Here is a 22,288-nt window from a genome sequence, read left to right as displayed (position 1 = left end):
TTTACCTTTCTCCATTTTAGATGAGGGGTTGAAAGGACTGCTCTAAATGAAGAACTCATTTTTGCATTGGTGTTTCACACCTAAGGAGCCGAAGTTGTGTCGACGGTCATTTACATTTCAAACTCGCATTCAGTCTGCTGCATACTAATGATGTCTCGGCTGTTCTAACGCAGGATGCAGCTCATAAAATGGTCTCCCCAGACTTCTGGCAGACGGTTGTGATGGGGGACACGGGCTGGGGTTTACAGTAAACTAAATCAACTCTGACATAAAGATTTCTCCCCAGATAACGGCTCTTTGGTCCAGGGTGACAGTAATGGCCCTTCAAGAACATCACTCCATTGCTTTGTTCCCGGTGTGGAATATTCAAAAGGACTATATTTGGGTGTTGGCTGTTGGCTGTTTTGAAATCCATTTGATTTAATATTAAAGATTTTTGCATTGAGAACCAAGAAGTGAGAAGTGTAAAGCATGTTTAATGGTTATAAACATTCTAAAGCTGAACCCATAAATTGATCATGATGTGAGGTTTATTGGGTAAAATGCTTGTCTCTTCTGTCATTCACTTCAGGCAAAATTCTGTCCCCTTTTGTTCATTCTTCTTAATGAAGGGTGTATGATTTTGATAAAAGCATTTTCATTTTTTTATCTCTCAGACAACAACAGATTATTGAAAATATTTTTACTTCAATGTATCTTTTCATCCATGCTCAACTTTGACTTAGAAAATAAATGTAAGAGGATATTCTTTCTTTTTGCCAGGAAACTCTAAAAGATAAGACCAACTGAGTAGTTCAAGCATTCAAATATCAGTGTATGTAAAAATTTAACATAAGAAGGGGGGACATTGTTGATTACTTAAATGCTTTCAGCATTTTATTTGATGTGAAACGTTTTCCATGAAATGATGGCCAGTTGTATCTGTGGATTACCCCAAAGTAACGATAGTGCTTAACTGTGACTCCAGGTAAAGGGCAGATGCTTCCTCCTGAATAAGGGTCGAGTGCAGAGAGGCTGGAATGATTTAGGAGATCTCTTCACTGTGGCCCTGGCAGGGGATGATGCAGCATGAGCCTGGACCCCCTCCCCTCAGAGGAGAGTGGGGCAGGCTCGAGTCCCCCCGCCCGACACACAGACGCTATACGGCCCTCAGGAGGTGTGAAGTGCTGACTGGCGGTCGTCGTAACGGAGCTTCTGTGGGGCTCGGTGCCCTCTGGCGTGCTCCTGAGCCTGCGGACTAGACGGTAGCCATCACCACGGCGACCATGTCACAACTACCTGAGGGCATCCTTGCTGACGCATGCCCCCCTCCCCCTCCCTCCCCCCCTTGTGTCCCTTTCTCTGTGGGTCAGTGCAACTCAGCGTCAGGCAGGCTGGGAGACTGGCCTATCGCAACATCCTTGTTTTGACACACCCGCGTGCCCTGCTACCTGCTGAAGGTGAGATTTGGAAAAGGCGACGCGGCATGTTTAGCTGAAAATATCAGAGGAACAACCTCTGCTGTCCTAAAAATCACTCCACGCAGTACATTCTTAAAGAGTAAGCGGGAGAGAACGTCGTGTTTAGCGGTATGTTCGCGATAAAATGACCGACATCATATAATTTAAAATTCATGCTACTGAGTTTTAAATCCCCACTTAAAAATACAGACTCAGGGCACGAGAGCTGAGTGTACAATTTCCCCCAGTTAGAAGAGAGCTGCACACAGGGAAGGTTTTCAAAGATGTTCAAAGGAACGGTGATCCTGTATTGATCTGTCTAGCAAGAACAAGTTTAGAAAAGCACACGAAACAAGCCTTTGTCAACAAGAGTATAAATCCAATGATGAGAAGCAGGGATTTATTTGGAAAAGAGAAAATAAATGTGGATTTATGAGATGGATGCAAGTTGTGGGCTGTTGAGATAAACTTGGCATTCCTAATATTACGATAGGTGTTATCTGCTGTGGGAGGGTTCCTGCGCTCCGTCCTGTCTGTGGGAAGTGCTGTTCTTCGCTGTGGGAAACAGCCCTGGCGTGATAGCAGGGCAGTGCATCAGCAGGGTGTTATCTGTGAAGGAGGGTTAGTATAGCATCCCTGCTACATAAAGGGGCTTTCTGTGCCACTTCCTTGTCCGGTCTCTCTTGCAGAACTAATTGAAGCACCCTGTAAAAGGATGTCTGATAAATCAGACTGATACAAAGCCAAAAATAATCCTCAGCGCTGGCCTTGATTGAGGCATTAGATAAGAAAGAATGAGGGAATGCACGGGGCTAGTGAAAGACTTTCTGTGAAACTTTTTTCTCCTTCCCCCTGTAATGTGTCCCATGGTTGAGTGATCAAGTTGCCCTGCTGTTTGAAACTCGGTGGGCGTACTGGAAGGGTCCTGATGTCTGGGTTTTTTTTCCTGAAATGAGTCTAAATAGTCTGGCTCTCAGATCTCCTAAGGAAAGACAAATTCATTCAATCATTTCCTCACCTCTACATAAACAAAAAAAATTGCAAACACATCATTGACCGTATGGGTTTGGGGTAAGGTTGAAAGACATGTCAGCCTCAATATTTTCATTTGAATGAATTGGTAGACTAGCTAGTATGCTCGTGAGTCTTTGATTATGCAAGACTAGGTGGTTCGGCATTGTATCTCCCCCAAAGTTGAAATGAAACCTACCCCTATTGTAGTTTGGCTGCGTTAGGTTTAGCTAAAGCTAAAATGAGCTGACATTTAGAAATATTGAGGTACGGAGATAACACACTTTCTGTGAACAAACTTACTGTGTTTCCATTGTCTCCAAGCTTTGCGTTACACAAATACAGCTAAGTTGGTTATAACCACGGTAGTATGTGTGTAAATTGTAAAAAGTGCATTTAGCAGGTCAAATTATTTCTCATAAGCAAAAATCTTGAATTTCTGTGTTTAGGAATTCACAAGCAACTTTATCCAAGATGAACTTGAGAGTAGTTTCTGTGACATTCCATACTGCTTTGCGGGGGTGGTTGCACTGGGACTTGATAATAAAGTGAGATCTTATGACATGACAGTAAAATATTGTCGTTTTTACTCTGTATCTTTCACAAGTCTGTTCATTAAATTTCCCTTTATTCTGGAGAAAAAAAAATCATATAAGTGCCATAGTGAGTTTTTTTTTTTGAAGAAAATTGGATTATTTCCATTATCTTAAAGCTTTGGGGAGTGAGATTCACTGTTGTCAGATTATAAATTACCCCTCATATTAAAACTATAAATAACACTAAAATGGAGTATGTGCCTGCCGTCATCTCTGCATAAACTATTCATTAGGACATAAAAAAACACACTGCAGTGTCCGTGAGCCAGAGGGCAGGGTACAGCTGCAGCAGCGATCATAATGGCAGTTTTTTCTCTATCTCTGTGCGATTGAGGCTCATTAACTCAATTCATAATCATCCCATTGTCTCCCCCAACTTGACTCAGGGGGAATGTGGTGTCTGAGCTCATTAGGCCTCTCCACCACATCTTAAACCATCCGGTAAGGGCCGTAAACACCGCCGTCCGATCCTCAGAGTTCACTGCTCAGCTCCCAGGACCTTGAAGTGTGGCTGTTTCGGTTATTTTTTTTCTTCTTCTTTTATTCCTTTCTTATTTCTTTCATTCTTTCACCCTCTCTCTCTTTTTTTGTTCATGCTTGAAGCAGTAACAGTAAATGGGGATAATTGGGGTGGGGGGGGGATTGGGATGGAGGGGGGTTGCCTGGCCCTGTCGGACCAATCTTCTCACACAACAATCACCGGATTGTTCCGGAGACCTGGTGACACAACAGCCTCGCACCAGAATCTGCGGCTGTAATTAGCAAGCAGTTACTGCCATGGATGTCAGATGATGTTATGTGGCCAGCTGAACAGGAGCAGCAATTGAAGCCACCCCTCTGATTTCATTGCTTTTTTACTTTTAGGTAACTTACTGACAGACTGTCAGTTATGATATTGAAAGAAGAAGGAGAACAGTTATTCTTCCTCTTGTCTAACAGTTTAAATGGACTCCTTCTGGTATTGTTGTTTAGTATCCTCTACCTAACCAAAGCCAAAGGCCACTACTAACCTACTGAGGTGGGGAGGTGGAGCCTATACGGAGAGACTGCTTATCTCCTTCCTGTTTATGGAACATCCTGTCTGCATCCTTCCTCTCATTAAAAAGGACCTGCCACGTAAATATGCTCACAGGATGAAGATAGAAGAGTTTGGTCTTTTTGCCAACAATCTGAACCCACTATACCATCTCCCATATTGAGCTCATATATAGGAGGTATGTGTTCCAGCTTTAACCAAGAATCATGCTTGTTAGCACGCTTATACGTTAACTCCAAACAGGCCATTATGAGAGATAAATTAAAGTTCAAACCATACTGTGTACAAAGTTTTAGCCAATTCTGTTAAAGATGAGAACACATGGTACTACTTTATCCCTAAGCTCTGTATTCATCGCCTATTACAAATGTTACATCAGTGAGAACAACCTACTTGGACTTTTATTACCATACATTTTTATTCAGTTTCACTTTTTAAATTGAGTCCAGATTTTTAAAAAATATCTGGCAACCTTATCCAAGTGAGTGATACCCAGTGCATGAATGCGCATTTACTGTTAAAGTATGAGATTCAATCATTGTAGACACAGAATACGTGTACATATAAACATGGTAATAACTGAGACGCAGTAATTTGAAAGATGGGTGGTATGATTGTAAATATGCTTCAAAAGTTCATATTTTACATTCAGTATTTTTATCATGTTCGTATTTCACATATACTGCAGTCTGGTGAAATGTGTAGAAATAGAGACAGTATTCCATGCATTCCAAGGCAGCTGCCTCTGAGATGATGGAATCACCGCGTTGGGTACCAACAATCATACCACGGCCAAAATCGCTCAGATCACACGTCTTGCCCATTCTAATGTTTGGTTGGACAAAAAAACGAAACATCTTCACCGTGCCTGATACTTTATACATTAAGTTCACATTGCAGCTAGAAAATTCACTGCATGAAGGAGCAGGATGTTTGCTTTGTACCTAATAATGTGGCTGGTTGGGGGGTGGTGTAGGTGTGTGTGTGTGTATGTGTCTGCACATATTTGTTCCATTGGCGTCAATGTGGAAAGAGGGGTGTAGTGCGTTCCACATGTTGATTGCGATTGATTGATTAATAAATGGTCAACATCTGCGGCAATGGAGGTTTGGTAATTATCTATTATTTAGGTAGCTGTGTAAGTGGAAATGAAACGTGTGAATTCTTGGGAAGTGGCTGGGAACTGTGAGGCAGCCACATAGACTTCCCCATTTTCCAGTTTAAAGTTTGATCGCGAGAAGGTTTCAGCCTGCCCTGCTCTTAGGCGAGGACCCGGTTAAATAAACTGTCAGTGGTAAAGGAAAAAAATACGTGCTGGTCTGCCTTCATCATGTGACTAGCAGGCAAGACGTCAGGACTACTCTTAAGTTATATGACTTTGATGCACGTACAGGGGTATCCTTTTTTCTGTTACTGTACACGTTCATACACGGAAAATCACAATGAAGGGGTTGTCAGGGTTCAAGTTACAGTGTGAAATCACTGGCATGGCAATTTTGAGGAAGCAAGCCCAGCAGAACAGAGACTTCTGTGATTATCCATCAGGAGTGCACCATTGGAGGAAATACGCTGTGGCACTTAGCTCCGGTTCATTCGCTCGATGCTTAACCCTGCTAACCGTGGAGCTTTGAGCCATCCAGCTTTAAAAACAGCCCCGGGCCTTCCGCTCGCATTGCGGCCGCCAAAGAAATGGCAGCGGGGGCCTTATTGGTTAGATCCAGTCTGGGGGCTTTCTATTCTCAAAGGAGCTCTTAAAAACACACCTCACGGTACATTTACCTCAGTGGAAAACGTGTTTCGGAGCGGCCTCGGCTCACAGGTCATCGCTAGCTCCTCCCGCCGATGTCCTGTGGGTGCTTTCGGGCCCTCTCTGGGTAGCCCCGAGCCGCCGGAGAGAGAGGAGGCTCAGTGAGGTTCGGCCGGTCTCACCGTGACCTTCAGCACAACGTCAGGGAGAACCAACGCTGCAGGGCGCCAAACACACATGCCCTTTGTCTGCCCCCCCGCCCCCCGCCCCGGCCTCTGTTCTTGGTCGGAGGCATTTTTCCCAGGGTCAGACAAATGATTCTAATGACAGAATATTATAAGATCTCGAAACACCAAATCAATAAGTCCCATTCAGGGGACATAAGAGGGAGGAGCTGGGGTAAGGGGGTTGGGGGGTTGGGGGGAGGGGGGGGGCAGGTGGGTACAGGGTGCTTCAGACACTGCATGATAGAGTTAGATGGCCCGTCCTGATTAGCTTCAAACCCACAGAGAAAGTTCTCTGATCTGTGCTGACCAAAGGCACAAAGGGGCATTTTTTAAATTTCTCTTCTTACCTTTTAAAAACGTTCACCTCTTAAGGCAGAGGCATGGCGAATATGATTTGTGTTGATGACATGAAAAGACGACTCAGTCATGCAGTTTGCATTTGTCACCATAGTGTGTGCACCTGGAAAGAAAGATATGAGGTAGCATGCATGCTTTTCTGAGCATAACAGGTGTAAAATGTTTTATGAATGGAGGGAAATGAGCATATCTTACCCCATACAAATCATTGTAATATGTATGGTCCATTTAAGAGTCCCACCTATCTTGCTTTAATTGTACCCTTGTAAAAATGCTCTAAAAACATGAGGAGACCCAATCACAAATTGACGGTCACAAATTCCTGAAGCAACTGCTTCTCCATCCTTTTTCATTCTTGTACACTCTCTCAATTGCAATACTTACATCGGCAAACTTAAAAGAAGCACAGGAAAAGAAATAAAACAAATAGGAAGAAAGCAGCCGGCTAACTGCTGTTGATGCTGATAGCAATCGGCCTGTGTAAGTGATATCTGCGGAATTCAGGCTGGCCCAACGGGGATCAGCGAAGACGGGGCTCTTCTGTGTTGTCTGAGGGTGATGAAAACCTGCGTTTGTGGCGGTTCGAAATCAAGCTCTGGCGAACTGATGAGGTCCTGACAAGTTCTGATCTCTCTCTCTCTCTCTCTCTCTCTCTCTCTCTCTCTCTCTCCTCTCTCTGTCTCTCTCTCTCTCTCTGTCTCTCTCTCGCTCACCCCACTGATGTATCCCTTGTTTCACCCTTAACCACATATCCAACAACATTGTGGTGTTTCATACATCATTGGAAAGACATGTATTGAAAATATTCACAGGAGTTGTTGTGTTCGTAGCTATTTTTAATTTGGCCATTGCTGACTGTGCAAAGGATGCATGCCTCTGTAATCCAATATAAGCCCATTTTTCATGTGTGAGAAAATGTTTTAGAAGTAATTAACTCGAGTCAGATTGATTTTCCCACAGTACAATATTAGACACATAATATACACAATATAGTATAATATTTTATATGGTGAGCAACAATAACAGTAAAACTCTATCAAATAAAACTGCCCTCGTCCTGGAAATTGATCATGACAATAGTGGCGAAGTTTACATGCACACCATACTCCTTATTCTGGTTTGGGCCTGTGGCAGTCGGTCCACTTAATAGGCGGATTGGTCTTGACTGCGCTGGCTGGTGGAGAGAGCACACGCACCTGGGCTGCGTTGGCTAATCAGCCCAGGTGCTTAAAGGGGTGCTGTTCTCCACAGTTCGGGGCCAAGACCGGGAGCTAACACCGAGAGTGCAATTATGAGTTTCGTTTCGTTTCCTTTTATTTTGAGCACTGGAAAAAGAAAGCAATCCTCAGCTGAAAAGTTGGAAGGAGCTGGACCTGGCCGGGAAGGCGGGTCAGCTACAGAGCAGGCGAACTGAAAAGTTGCTGCTCTGTTTTACTTTCTTTTGTCTTATTATTATTTTAGCTTGTTGTTCTAGTTAATTGTTTTCGCCCGGAACCCGTGAGGGGGAAGGGTGAAGCGGTCCGTTTATTTAATTTCGTGTTTGTGTGTGTGCTCTCTCTCCATGCAACAGAAACTCTGTTCCCCGGTACTGTCGCATCTCCCTGCCCAGTGCGTCACGTTTGGCGTGTGACAGGGCCATATTCTGATTATGCCATTTACATGCATCATGAAAGGAATGATCCAATCTTATTCTGGTATACACGGTTAGTTGAATGTTTTATCAATGATGTTACAATAAATCCTTAAGTCTGACATTCATATAAACAGGTACACTCTACAGTTACTCTTCTAAAAATGACATCTTTGAACTCTGCAGGTACTGTTCTAAAAATGACATCTTTTAACTCTGCAAATGGTATTAGCAGATCCAGTCTTATCTGTTTTAGTAAAATGTTCCAACACCACTGTGCATAATAACTAAAAGCTGTCCTACCAAGTTCAGGGCCTGGATGGGCTTCTTTTAAATGTAACAGTTTTGTTAGGGCAACATTCCAATGAAAATTCCCACTTCTGCTGATTTCATGGTGGTCTATCACAGTCCTTTTAAACAGCACGGGGACAAACTGAGTTTTAGCTACGGCTCTGACCAAAATCATAGTTTATTTAATTTGATTGATTGATAAGGCGCCCAAGGATTTTCACAAAAGGATGTTATATAAGAGACTGTCATTATGTTATACATACGTAGGCTACCTGGTCCTCTGAACATGCCATTTCCCAGTATACACATTTTTGCTCCCAGTGGTATGCTTGTACTGTCTTTGTCATAGGGCGGCAGCTAAATTAGAGCTAATATATGAATTTAATTAATTTTCAAAAACTATTAATTCATTTAAAAAAACAATACAGAAATCAAAAAAGTAACCCAGTATTTAATAAGAATGGCAAATTCCTTGTATCATACATCCGTATGTTACAAAGAACATGCAGCATGCATAAATTAATTATACTTAATGTTCTTATGTTATTAATTTGGCAGATCTTCTTAGCAGAAAGGGCAGCCATTTTAAAATGCTCATCACTGGAGCTACAAAAAGAACAAGCTGGTTATGCAGTTCATCTGAAAAACAGTTACAAAACGCTGTGACACCACCTCTAAACATTTCAACAACCTCTGCAGCTGCATCAGCGTTATCTAGCTGGAATGGGTTTCGATGCCCCGAATGGTGTACTGCATAGATGCACTTCGCCTGGACGTGAGGTGGATTCTGACCCTATGTGTGTGTCTACAATCAATGGATAAAAACATATTTATACTGGAATTGAATGGGAGAGGTGGTAGTGTTGTTGGGGGAGAAGGTGGCAGGGAGTGTGGGGGCAGAGAATATTAATGCAGAAAAAGCTGACACAAAGAAAGCAGGAAGCCTGGAGCGGAACTAAAACATCCCACTGACCGGTCAGAGGCAAGCCAAGTGAAATAGCAGGCAGTGCTGTGCTTATCCTAACAGAACACTTCCTCACGGGGCAGCAACAGACGTGGGCATTCATCGGCCCCCGGTGTCACCGCCCGGTCAGGGGAAAGGACCTCTCTACCACGCCCCCTCCCTCCCATCCGCCGTACCCAACCCCCCCCCCCCATCTCACACCTCCTCAGTAACACAGATTCCCACTGTGGGGGCCGCATCGGCAGGGGGGAGGTGAGGGGGACGAGAGGCCTCCCAGAAAAATCAAGGGTCAATTTCACATCTGACTGGTGTTTCGTATTTAATGAGAGCCACTGTCACTTTAATTCAAGGCACCGGAGAGAGAAAGGAAGCTAAGGGCAGTGTAAAGCTATATTATGGAAGGAGGAATGTGCCACCCTGGGAAAGTGAGATAGAGAGAGACAGAGAGAGAGTTGGAGAGTGTGTGTGAGAGAGAGGAGAGAGAAAGTGCTCCCCTGTTTTCCTTTCCTCCGTCTCCACTCTTCACTCTGCTTCTTTGAAAATTTCCACCTGCTTGAATATAAATGGACCCCATTAGGATGTGAACACAGCATGTGTTCTATATTTTGTATGAATGTATATGTTTACATCCTCTTAGCGTAAAAGTACCGGAAGAGCTATGCCACCTAGAGCGATAGAATATGGTACTGTACGTGTCACGTGACTAGATTTAAAACACCCATGTCCCAAACGTATGGGCTGGGATGGTCTTTACTCATGGTCTGGAGCAGAGCGTAAGTGACAGGTGACATTCTTTGGACAGCCCGGCGCAGCAGAAGCGACACCCCCTCGCAACCGTCGGGGACGTCCTGGAGGACAGTGGCGCTCCCCACCGCGTCCCCTCTGCCTGCTGCCAGATGGACCTCATTAGGTCATGTTTACTCAAACCCGTTGTTCCCCTGTCTCTTAATGCTGTCTGTCGCGGGACAAAGGAGGGGGCCGTGAGCAGTGTAACGGAGCGTCGCCGGGGCACTGCCTCATTTGGCAAATTTGCTGTCACCATGGAAACCAGCCTCCCCCCCCCCCCCCCTCCCCCCCCTCCAAGTTAGCCACAGCAAAGCAGGGGTAATGAATGGCCGGGTCACCAGAGGAGATAAAACAGTGAGGCCTGTCGAACAAGCGGAACACGAGACAAATGATTAGTAAAGCAAATACCCGCGGTCATCTCCCCCGCTCTCCAGCGCCCCCTAGCTGCTCTGCGTAGCTTTCACAGGCTTACGGAAGCCTGTGCCAAGCGAAGAGTGGCTCGGCTAGCGAAGAGCGGGTGTTTGCAGTGGGCATGGCCTGCCCTGTTCGCATGGTGCCCACTCTCACAGAACGATGTTGGCAGAATCTGCTTGATTACATCTGCATGTGTGTGTGTGTGTGCATGTGTGTGTCTGTGAGAGAGAGAGAGAGAGCAAGAGAGAGAGAGAGAGAGAGAGAGAGAGGGGTTCCCAGCTGATTTTTCTCCTCTTTGAAACTGCTTGTGTTAATTCAGAAATGCCTGGGTGATATCTGGTTTCTTGACACTGGACTCTTTCCAGCGGGCACAAATAAGAGAAAGCGTGTTCCCTCTGCCCTCGCTCTGTGCTGAGTTTGAGAGCCAGGGAGCCCAGAGTGGGCCCACTATTTTTGATTAATTTGGCCACTGGTATTTGCCATGTCCAAGTACTGGGTGAGTGTGTGTGCTTTACATATTAAGCTAAAGGTTAGCCAAAGGTCTCTCTTTGTACTGACAGACGGCTTTTCTCACACACCAGAGAGATTGGGTTTTGGAGGTAGAGCCACTGCCAGCGTGAGAGGCCGGACTGTATCCCCTGTGAAAACTCTCATATCTCAGATTTTAACTGAAATCACACAGCTATTAATGGTTCAGCAATTCTTGAAATACAGGACAGCTTATTCTTGAAACTATGCACACTCTGGACTACTGAATCTTTCGAAAACATTGAGCCAAAATTTACAAATGAGCTTGGCTTATCTTTAACCTATATTTCAAGAAGAAAGCCCCATGCAGTATTTACATTCATGTACTCCAATATGCACAAATGCATGCACACAACAGGTTCTTGTGTTCCTTTAATGTGTATTTGTGTTCTTGCATGGGGACAGAAGAATACAGTCAATTAAAATCTAGTTTTTGTTGCTATAACTATGTTACTTTGCTGCTGTGAAGGCATGTGTTTGACTACATGAATACACTGATATGCTGAAATGCAAGCTGAACGTGAGGAATGTACACTTACACAAACAGATAACATCAGTGTTCACTCTCACTCACACACACACACGTGCAAACAAACGCAGTACATACGGTACAGACTCATGTTGCACAAACACACATACACACACACAATGCATGTGCATACACAAGTACAAGCGCAAACAAATGATGTACACATACACACACACTTATGAGGACATCTACGTGCACTATGGGAAACAGCTCCCTCTGCTGTGTCTCCCTTAAGCCTGTGTGTGTCTTTCTGCAGCGCATCCCTAGTTTCCGCAGGACCTCAGATTCCTCTCGCTCAGTTCTCGCTGGGTCCCAGATCAAACACCCCCCCCCCCCCCTGCTCCAGACTGCACTGAAGCTCCAGGAGCAGGCAGGGGCTCATGACCTTGAGTATCCCCCTCCCTGAAAATTGGGGCAGACCACACGACCACACTTGCTCTTTTCTGCAAACTGACAGCACAACTAATGAGACTATAGCATTCGACTTCCCTCACTCAAAGGCATAAAATTTAGCCGCTGAGTATTGTGAACATCAGTTCCAAAATTACTGGACCCAGAGAAATTACCCCCCAGAGAAATTTTAGTGAGTTCCAATCCCAACATGAATGCATCTGCAAGTTTACCCTGTTTCCATCAGGGAGATGCTTCTTGGTATCTCACTCATCTCAACAGGAAGAAAAATATGTTTGTTTCAGAAGCAATCCGACTTTTAAATGAACACCACATTGTCTCCCTTTAGCATTGTTGTCAGCTGAAACGTGACCTGCACTTTTGCACTTTAAAGTCTGTGTTTTTAACCACTATATGACATGTTTGATGCTGTGCGCACATAAAAGATACATTTCTGGAGCAAACTGTATGTGTACAATGCTCGCTTTTTTGGTATTGTAACTGCAGCAGAACCAAAGAGAAGTAAAAGCATGTCATAATGCAGTGTACTCATCTGTCCATGAGCTGAAGCCGAAGCGTAATGGACGGTTATGCAGCAAGACAATGATCCGAAACACAAAAACATGCCCACATCTGATTGGCTAAAAATAAATATAATTCATGTTTTGGAGTGGTCTAATCAAAGTCCTGACTTGAACTCAATAGAGATGCTGTGGCAAGACCTGAAATGAGCAGTTCATGCTCGAAAAACTACCAATTTGTCTGAATTAAAGCGGTTCTGTAAAGAGGAGTGGACTAAAATTCCTCTACAGCAATGTGAATGACTGAGATCAAATGTGTGTTTGGTTTCAGTTATTGCTTTTATTGTTACTTTTTCACGTGGGTGATATGATATGGGTGTTTGATAACTTTTCATTAAATAAATGAAATAATAATTTTAAAAATGTGTTTGTGCTCACTCATGTTCCCTTTGCCTAATATTACATTTTGTCGAAAGATCAGATACCACTCAGTGTGACAAATATGCAATGACAGAGGAAATCAGGAACGGGACAAATGCCTCTTCACGGCACTGCATGTGTAAGATTGAATCATGCAGAATTATCAGCTGCTGCATGCAAACATTGACCTTGTTCTGACCCTCCCCCCATTAGCATAACTGTGTGAGAGAGGCTTCTGGAAGCCTCCAGTTGACCTGTTGAAACTTGTCTCTCATTGTCAAAGTGGGGAAGCTTCAGGTTTCAAGATTATTACCTCCTGGAGGAATGCAGGCAAAATCAAAAAGACAATGAGAGTAAACAAAAAACAGGCCCACGCGCCAGGCCCCTTTTAAATTTTGTATCTCATAGCCGAGATACAAAATATGTGAAGTTTAGTAAATTACAGTGCTCATATCATTAAAATGATGTCCCCTTATGGCAGCACGGTACCTTTCTGCACTGAGAGCGAGAGAGAGAGAGAGAGAGAGAGAGACTGCTGTTTTAATAGGAAGAGAAAAAGAATCAATGTGATTTGTATTTGATAAAATTTTAATGAGGCTCCAGGCACTGTGCTGGCTGCTTCGGTACTGGGAGATGACCCGGCTGCTATTGATCAGACGCGGGCTTCAGTGGCACTGATACTGGGCAGGAGAGCAGATGAAGGTGGAGGGTGGGTGGGGGAGTGGGGGGTGCACTGATATCACAGTTGAGACTGGAGACACGAAGGTGGGCTAGAACAGATGGACACCATCACAGCTCTTGGACAATTTATTTAGAAATGTCAAAATGAGCAAAACTTTTCAAGGACAAGTCGTATAGAGACTGGTGAGCATGGTGTGAAAGGCAATATTAATTATAAAATAATAAATATATTTTTATAGCCATGTGAAAATAGCCTTCAGGTATGGAAGTCCGGAACAGAATTCTTTAGCGGCTGGTCACCTGTACGCATAGCGAGCCAGACGTGTTTCCACAGCAAATTAACCTGGATAAGTTGGTCAGCCCAAAGCCTGAGCTAGTTGAGAGGAAGTGCATTAGCTGTGTTTTATTTCATAAAATACCATGGCCTGAAAGTTTTTTTAAAGAGATTAATCCTAGTTGGACAGAATGTTCTTGTTCATCTTTAAGCCATCCTGAGCTGCAAGTCAACAGGTCTACATATACAGCAATTAGTATCATTCACAAGAATGTCTTTTTTCCATTTTTGGTCTCTTTAAAATGGGAAAACCAATAAAAACATGTGACAGAATTTCTTCCTGAATCCTGAGATAGTGAGAGACAAATGTTTTGTGAGTGATATCATGCTTTACACTTACCAAGAAGTAAAAAAGAAACATTGATATTTAAAAAAACATAAGAAACATTTAATGACATGCACACACCATTCAGTATGGGTAAGCTGTTCCTTTGTCCGTCTTGAGAATCTCTAGCACTGTGTCAAACTTGGTTGAAGAGTCACTGCTTCAGGTTGAGGTCTGGTGTGCTGCATGTTAATTGACAGGCCAGTTACTGGTGGGAAAGGGTGTTCTGGGGTCAGCAGCACTGAGTAGCAAGTCAGTAGCAATAAGTGAGATTTACATCAGCTGAAATGCAAGCCAACATAATGGGTATCATTGAAACCCTAACTTGAACACACACACATACACACACATGCACGCACACACGCACCCACACACACACACACACACACACACACACGGCTAAAACAGGTCAGTGGTTATCAGGCTCACAGAAACTCAGACGCCAGGAAAGGTGTACCCAGTCTTCCTTAATCATTTAAAAGCTATAACAGGAGACCCTCTCAGCACCCTCCCACACCCCCCCTTCCCCCCACATCTCCCGTTCCTCCAGCTGGACAAACCCCCCCAGCCCCACGGACAGACGGCAGGCCGGCTCCGCGGAACAAGATAATCGATGGTCTGGAGGGCCAGGCTACTGTTTGGGGCCTCTCCTAGCCCGAGGAAGGCACCTACATTAGTGATCTTTGCTCCCCATGCGTCTGTGAGTCTGCACCCCCCCGACTTCTCTCAGACGTTGCCATTGACTGCCGGATCAGCCTTTTGCCTGAGTCAATACGGTTTGAGCAAGGAATTGATTTTGGGAGGTTTCAGAAAAACAGGAAGGGGACACACAGAAATCCATACACAGATAAAAAAAATAAAAAGAAAACCTAAAAAAAAAGCTATTTAGGTTTTACAGAACATACTAATTACATTAATCTGGTGATTGTTGTTAGAATAAATTTTCTAAATAATCAGAGGCTGTTAAACAACCATCATTGATATACCAATGATTCACATTAATTTTTAAATCTACACATACAGTAAGTGGGACTTAATAATGCATCATAACATGTATGGTTTGGTGTACCCATTGGATATATACACTGTAAATCATAAACACCATTCCTCACTAAATGATTTAAGCACACAATACTGCATTTGTCTGGACAGTTTAAATCTGTCAAGTTCCATAAATTGAAATATTATTTATTTGCTGAAACAACTAAAATATTACAGTGATGACTGTTAAAAAATCAAATGAGCAATCCTAATTCCATTGGTGTGGGGCTTGCTTGAATTTTTTTAAACTTGGCTTTTCAGTAAGTTCAATTCAGATCTTCTGAATAGATAAACTAGGTACATTTAAGCTTGGAAAGTTGGTATAAATAATTAAATAATTCAAGAAAACTGGACTGTTGTTACATAAGATAATACAACTAAAAGTTACGTTAACTCAAGTTATTTTTATATGAAACAAAATAATTGTTAATAGAGGTTAAACCAAGGTTAAACCAATGAACTGACATTAACTAATAAACAAACAACAAAAAAAATAACTGAAAAACTTAGCAACTGTGATTTGTGTTGTAATTAAGCTTAGCACTATAAAATGAAATATTTTGAGTTACTTTAGTCAATTTGTTTAAAGCAGCGGGTTTCATCAAAGCCATACGTTGCATGTTTTACAGTGTACTCAATCTATGGAAGTCACCTTGGATTAGAGGGTAATCCCCAAATAAATAATGAATATAATTTAATAAACAGTCAGGTGATTCAACTGCACTTGGATTTGAGTGAAAGTTGAACATCCCTATATTCTCCTGTCCTCCCACTCCAGCACTGTGGCACAGGGGATTGCTTCTCACCCTGTGTGTGTGAAATGTCTACTTCTTATCTACTCCAGTGTTTGATCAATAAGCAGATGCACAGACTTTCCCCATTTCAGTCTGGGTGGTGTCACTGCTCCATCTGTGCCTGTATAAAGCAAACACTCTCCTGACTTTTTCCTAGTGTTGTTTGAGTTTGTTCCTGGCCTGGAAAATATGTTACAACAAACAAAATTATTGAGCATAGAATCAGCTTTTTAAAAAATTTAATGCTTCTAAAATGTTTTATTAATGCTTTAGGAAAATTTGTGCCCTACACTTTTTATGGGGGGAATCTGAAGTAATGCTTTCCTGCAAATGACCAGCTCCACACACAAAGGACAGCCATTGCCCAGTGTATTGTCTAAACATTGAGAACAACATGTTCACCACAAACACTGTCCTCTAGAATGACCACTAACCAGATGCCTGGGTGATATTTGCGGGGTCAAGGGGAATGTCACTAACCTTTCCTAGTGAATTGAGTTCTCGGAAGAATGTTTGCACTTAAAAAAAAAAAATGTAATCACTAGGTTTCCAGCGTCATATCATTGCTAAGAAAAGAATGGCTTATTTGTGGCCGCCAACAGAATATAGCCAGTATGTATTACTTCACTCATACAAAGAAAGCACTGCATTGTGAATTTGAGTCAAATACGTTTGTGGTTGTGTGTGTGTTTTTTTTAACAGTTGATGTTCGACCATAAAAAATACAATGGACACTGCAGCATGCAAAAGATGCGGTATTATGGGCTTAAACTGCTGACTAGTCTCTGCATGACTGACAAACAATGGTCTGCAACTGACAAACAAATTTATGCAAATGTACATAAACATCGCAAGTTCAGCTGTTATGGGAAGACAAGATTGGGTAAGAATTTACAATGGAAGAGTCACTTAAATTCATCACTCAAAGTTAAGCACAATGTGTTTTGTAATTTGCTGGAATTAAGGCTGCATCATTGAGTGGAGACTAGAAGGGATTCAAAGTGAACAGTGCTCAGATAGAATAATGTAATTACATGGCTACACTTCAGAAAGTCTGTTCTCTGTGGTGTCTTCCATCTCATCGGTATTATTATACAGCACTGTCCTATTGAGGCAGTAGTTATTACTTCTGTTTTATGCAATAACCTGTGCTGTATTTTAAGATTCACTTCATCACTTCTGTGGCGCTCTGTTTAATGCATTTTCTCACCACTAAAATTCATTTGATCATTGTATTAGTCCCCTGCCCCTTGCTCCCATGTCCAGAGCTCTTGTTATTGCTGTGTAATGTGTTATTCTATATAATTAAAATAATGTCCACAAACATACGGAAGATTACAGCGATACAACAAATATACGAGCGCACAAAAAATAACAAAAAAACATTTTATTCACATTCATATGGAAAATGTATTACTGTGGAATTAACTGCAAGCCACGCTTATACACGAACAGCCAGTGCTACTTCATGTGTAGTTATTTAAACTTTATGTGACGTAGACACTGGGGGCGGGGGTCACTTAGTGTGCAGCCATCTCCCAGCAGAACACAGCCCATTCTATTGACAGCTTTATTTCTTTCTGCGCTGCTGTCTCCAGTCAAATTAGATTCCCGTGAAGACAAATGAGTTAGACAAATCAAATTCACTCATGACAGGGGCATGTGCAGTGTGCCTTCACAATGTAGAAACATTAGATTGGCCCCCTCCATGTGAAAGTCGTCTGTGGACACCACACTGGAGACAAGACCGATCCCAATATTTTACATAACTCAATAAAAAAAGGCTTTGTTCAAAGATTGCTTAAATAAACATATCCATTGCGGTGGTTCATCAATATAGGCCGGGTTTACATGCTGCAGTAGTTTATCTAATCAGCATGGTTATAATGTGGAAGGAAGGAGGCTCAGAAAAATATGAAATATGATTAATAAAACTGTCCACCAGCATTTTTGGCTTCAAATAAAAACTTGGATGGACTGATTATTTCTGGTTACTTTCAGTCTTGACAACAGAGTTGGAAGGGGTATAATAATAATAATAATAATAATAATAATAATAATAACAATAATAATAATAATAATAATAATAATAATAATAATAATAATCACAAAAACAATTTTAAGTTAATTGTTTGCATTTGCCAAGCCTCAAAAGACAGGAAATTAAATTTATCAGCTCTAATGCTTACATCAGCCTGCTCTCCATCAAAGTGCATCAGCACAAATCTTATTACTAATGTTATTTTTATTTAATTTACATAGAGAATTTCATGTCATGATCTCAAAGTGCTTCATAGTGAAATAGGGAAACTCACCTCATCCACCACCAAAATGAACCAGCCTTTACTTTGGCAAGTATTAGGGCCAAAGCACCTTATTTTGTGCCTGATCCATGTGGCTCTTTTCCAGTAATAATGGGATCTTGTCTGGTCTTGTAATCCAGTGGACCAATGAGAGAGGCTATGTGTGTGTGTGTGTGGGTGTTGGGGGGTGTTCTACAGAGGAGCCATAATTAAACTCAGGCTGATAAGAGCCACTCTCACGGGCACCAACAGAAAATGGAGTGATAGAATGGGGGGAAGGGGAGTGCTGGAAGATCCTGGCAGGACATTTAGCACTGGGGTGGTCTGGAGGAGTCCTACCTTTGACCAATGGTCTCCCCTTTGCCTCTCTTTCAGATTACTTTCCTCCCTCTTATCTCTCTTTCTCTCTCTCTCAGGTTCAGTTTGGGAGGCCTGAGTTCGGTCCCGGCTCACCCTTCTCTGGAATGTTCCGGCACATTGTAAGTGCACCGAGCGTAAAGTACTGGAGGACGCCGATAAGGAGGCTCATCACGTTTCCGCCCATATTTTCTTTCGTTTGGTGAACAGGGGGGTCTACTGTGAGCGGGAGCCTTCTGAAGCCATTTCCCGCTGACATGAGCAAGCACATCAGATGGGATGGTGACATGGCAGAAGTGGGGGGGGGGGGGGGGGGGGGGGGGGGGGGGGGGGGGGGGGGTTAAGGGGGGCGTGGCCAGACAAAAGGCCGCCTCTGTGCTGGCGGTGGCAGCAGACAGCCCTCTTTTCTGCAGGTCTAGAACCAGTGGGAGATAAGTAATGGGATAATTGCAGGAAATGCAGGAAGCAAAGATTTCTCAAATCAGGGAATGAAGGAAAATGATGTCCAGGATGAGGGGGGTGAGACAGGGAAGGAGAGAGGGAAGGAGAGAGAGAAAGTGAGAGAGAGAGAGAGAGAGACACATTGTTGATGGTGAAATATTAATAATTGTGCTATACCTTTGCCTCATTGCTCTGTTACCAGCATTACAGATGAAGTGTATGCACTCTGCATATACACTCACCCACGTGCCAGTTACTGCTTTGCGCTGTCAAGCCAATAACAGGAGAGGTGTATCTCTCACAGAAGGTAGCTTGTACAATTCAGGTGAGTAGTTAGGGAGAATTTATGAACGGGAGTCAAAAGACCTTAGTTACCAAAAGCCCCCCTCCCTGAGGACAATTGTGTCCTACCACTGTGACATTGCTAGGTAATTTTAAGGAGTCGGCAGTCCACCCAATGGCTGTTGGTGCTTAATAAATCTGGAGCTGAATTCAGTGAGAATGGGAGTTATGGTTAACATCTGATGACATTTATGCATTCTAATGTAGAATTGTTATTTGGAGGCAACCTATGGTGTCATGGTTTCTGAAGAAGTTCTCAATGATCTCAGAACACATAAAATTAAAACTCAGTTCACAGGGGGAGAACCTTGTCTTCAGGAATAATCTATCTCTCTCTCTCTCTCTCTCTCTCTCTCTCTCTCTCTCGCTCTCTCTCACTCACTCACACACACACACACGCACACACAGGAGTCTGGGGGCTGCCCCAGCTCTAACTATCAACAGGTCAAAGGCTGTGCAAACAAGTCCCTTTGACTGCAGTTCCGGTTGGCCCTGGAGACGAGGGCACAATTTTTGACCTTGGGACCTCAAGGTGACACGTCCTCCCTGTTCAGATCTAAAAATAAACTGATAGCCAGTAGATTTACTGAAGTCCTCGGGCATTATTTCTGTAGAAATATTTTCTGTAGAGATCAGTCACTACGATGTTGCAAACCTTGTCCATTCTACCCGAAATTCAGGCTTGAGGGGTAGCAGCCTAAAAGATTCCATATTTCTGGAGAGATTAGTTTGCCAGCGGTGTTTGATGGCTGAACACATAATTAATGTTAAATGTGTGCATTCAATATGTTTCAAAAAAAGTCTTTTAAAAGTAAAATCTTTGAAACATGACATGAAATCATTTTATATCAGATTTTTTTTTTCATTCTTATTTCATAAGAAATGAACACAATCTGGGTTGGGACATGCAACCATGTAACAGAAATAAAACTCATAATCTCCAGTTCAACATTTTGATCCTTTCGATGGCCAAAACCATAGATACTTGGAATGTGAGTTAAGGGCCTCAATTCAACACACACATAGGAGAATATGAGACATTTTATGTACAGTACAATGTACAGTAGTACATACACGCAGAAATAAAAATAAAGTGTACAGCCTGTTATTCTGTGCCTCTTTAAAATGTCTGCAGTTCATTTGCCTGTAACTGAAAACTATTTCTCTCACCGAGCTGAGGACATAGACGTGAAAAGATTTACAAGGTTGTGTCAAAAAAAAAAAAAACCTGAAAGAGCAGATGGGGGAAAAAAAATTCACCGGCGGATATAAGACTGGTTCCTTCCCTTCAGAAAAAAAAATGGCGCCCTGCAAATGAGCGTTTATTGCGCCGCGGTGTTTTTCCGCCCCGAGCGAGGCTCTCAGCTGTGGCCCATATGAGCCCTGCGTCCCGGTGATATACGGTGGCGCTGCCGCGGTATGAAGGGGACCGGGCCTTTCAAAGGCCTCTCTCACAGTCTGTGCCCTGCGCCCTCCGCGGATCAGATTTGATTCATTTCCTCGCGTTCTCTCCCGATAGCGGCGCGGTTATCTTTGCAGCCGAGGCACGGAGACGCTTCGTCCCCTCAGACCGAAGGGCGGCACTGTCTGAATGTTTCCTCTGTCTCCGTGTGTGGAAAAAAAGGAAATTAAATAATGGCTAAAAAAAACTTCTGGACTGATGAATCGGTTGATTTTGTATGTATGCAGGGATACTGGCTGGATTGTTGAGGAAACTTTGGTGTGTGCACACACACAGACACACCCTTACACACACAATCACACACACACACGCACACACAAACCCTTACAGTTACACACATGCATATCACACACACACACACAGGCACACACACCCACACAAGCACACACACAAACCCTTACAGTTACACACATGCATATCACACACACACACGCAGGCACACACACCCACACAAGCACGCATGAACCATACACACACATCCTTACACACACACACACACACATGCACGTCACACACACACCCACACATGCATGCATGCACTACGCATGCACGCACGCACCATGCACACACACACACACACACACACCCACACACGTATGCATGCACTACGCATGCACGCACCATGCACACACACACACACACACACACACCTTTATTCATTCCCCACCCCAAGCCCAGGGCAGGATCCTCTCTATTTTGGGGAAGCAAAGCGAGCCGTTTTTTCTGCTGCTCCTAAGAAGGGGAGGGAGGGGAGCGTCTCTCGGACAGACTGGTGCCAGGGCGAGCTGCGTGGGCAAAACTCCGGGGCCTCCAACGGAAAACCACAGCGGAGTCCTGGCACAGCCGCCAGTCGCACACAACAACGGTTAAACACCCCGCCCCCCCCCCGCCCCGTATCTGCTGACTCCCTGGGTGCTGACCTTCAGAACAATGTTTTGCGTCTTCTCCTTCCCTGCTGTGTCCTGTGAAAATGGTATGATGTTTTTTCACAGCCAGTTTTTATATGAAATGTAATCCATGTTCCCATATACCTGTGCACGTTTGGCATCACTGGCCATAGGCTGCTGCTTCATCAATCCTTAGCCTCTATGTGTTACTCTGTGCGAGTGTGTAGCTAGCGAGCTGAGTCACAAACACTATTTGTGAACCATGCAGCCACAGAGAAAACGATATCACTGTATGAGGCCAGACAAGCAGTGACTGTCATTTCCACAGTTCAGCAATGGTTCAGTGGAAATATGCAAATATGAAGATTTCCACGGTTTTCCATATGTCTAGCATTACCGCTGTCTTTCCAACAACAATTCAGTTGCGGAAAGAGA

This window comes from Anguilla rostrata, chromosome 4 (genome assembly GCF_018555375.3).
Source record: "Anguilla rostrata isolate EN2019 chromosome 4, ASM1855537v3, whole genome shotgun sequence".
NCBI lineage: Eukaryota > Metazoa > Chordata > Actinopteri > Anguilliformes > Anguillidae > Anguilla > Anguilla rostrata.
Note: the sequence above shows the minus strand (reverse complement) of the source record.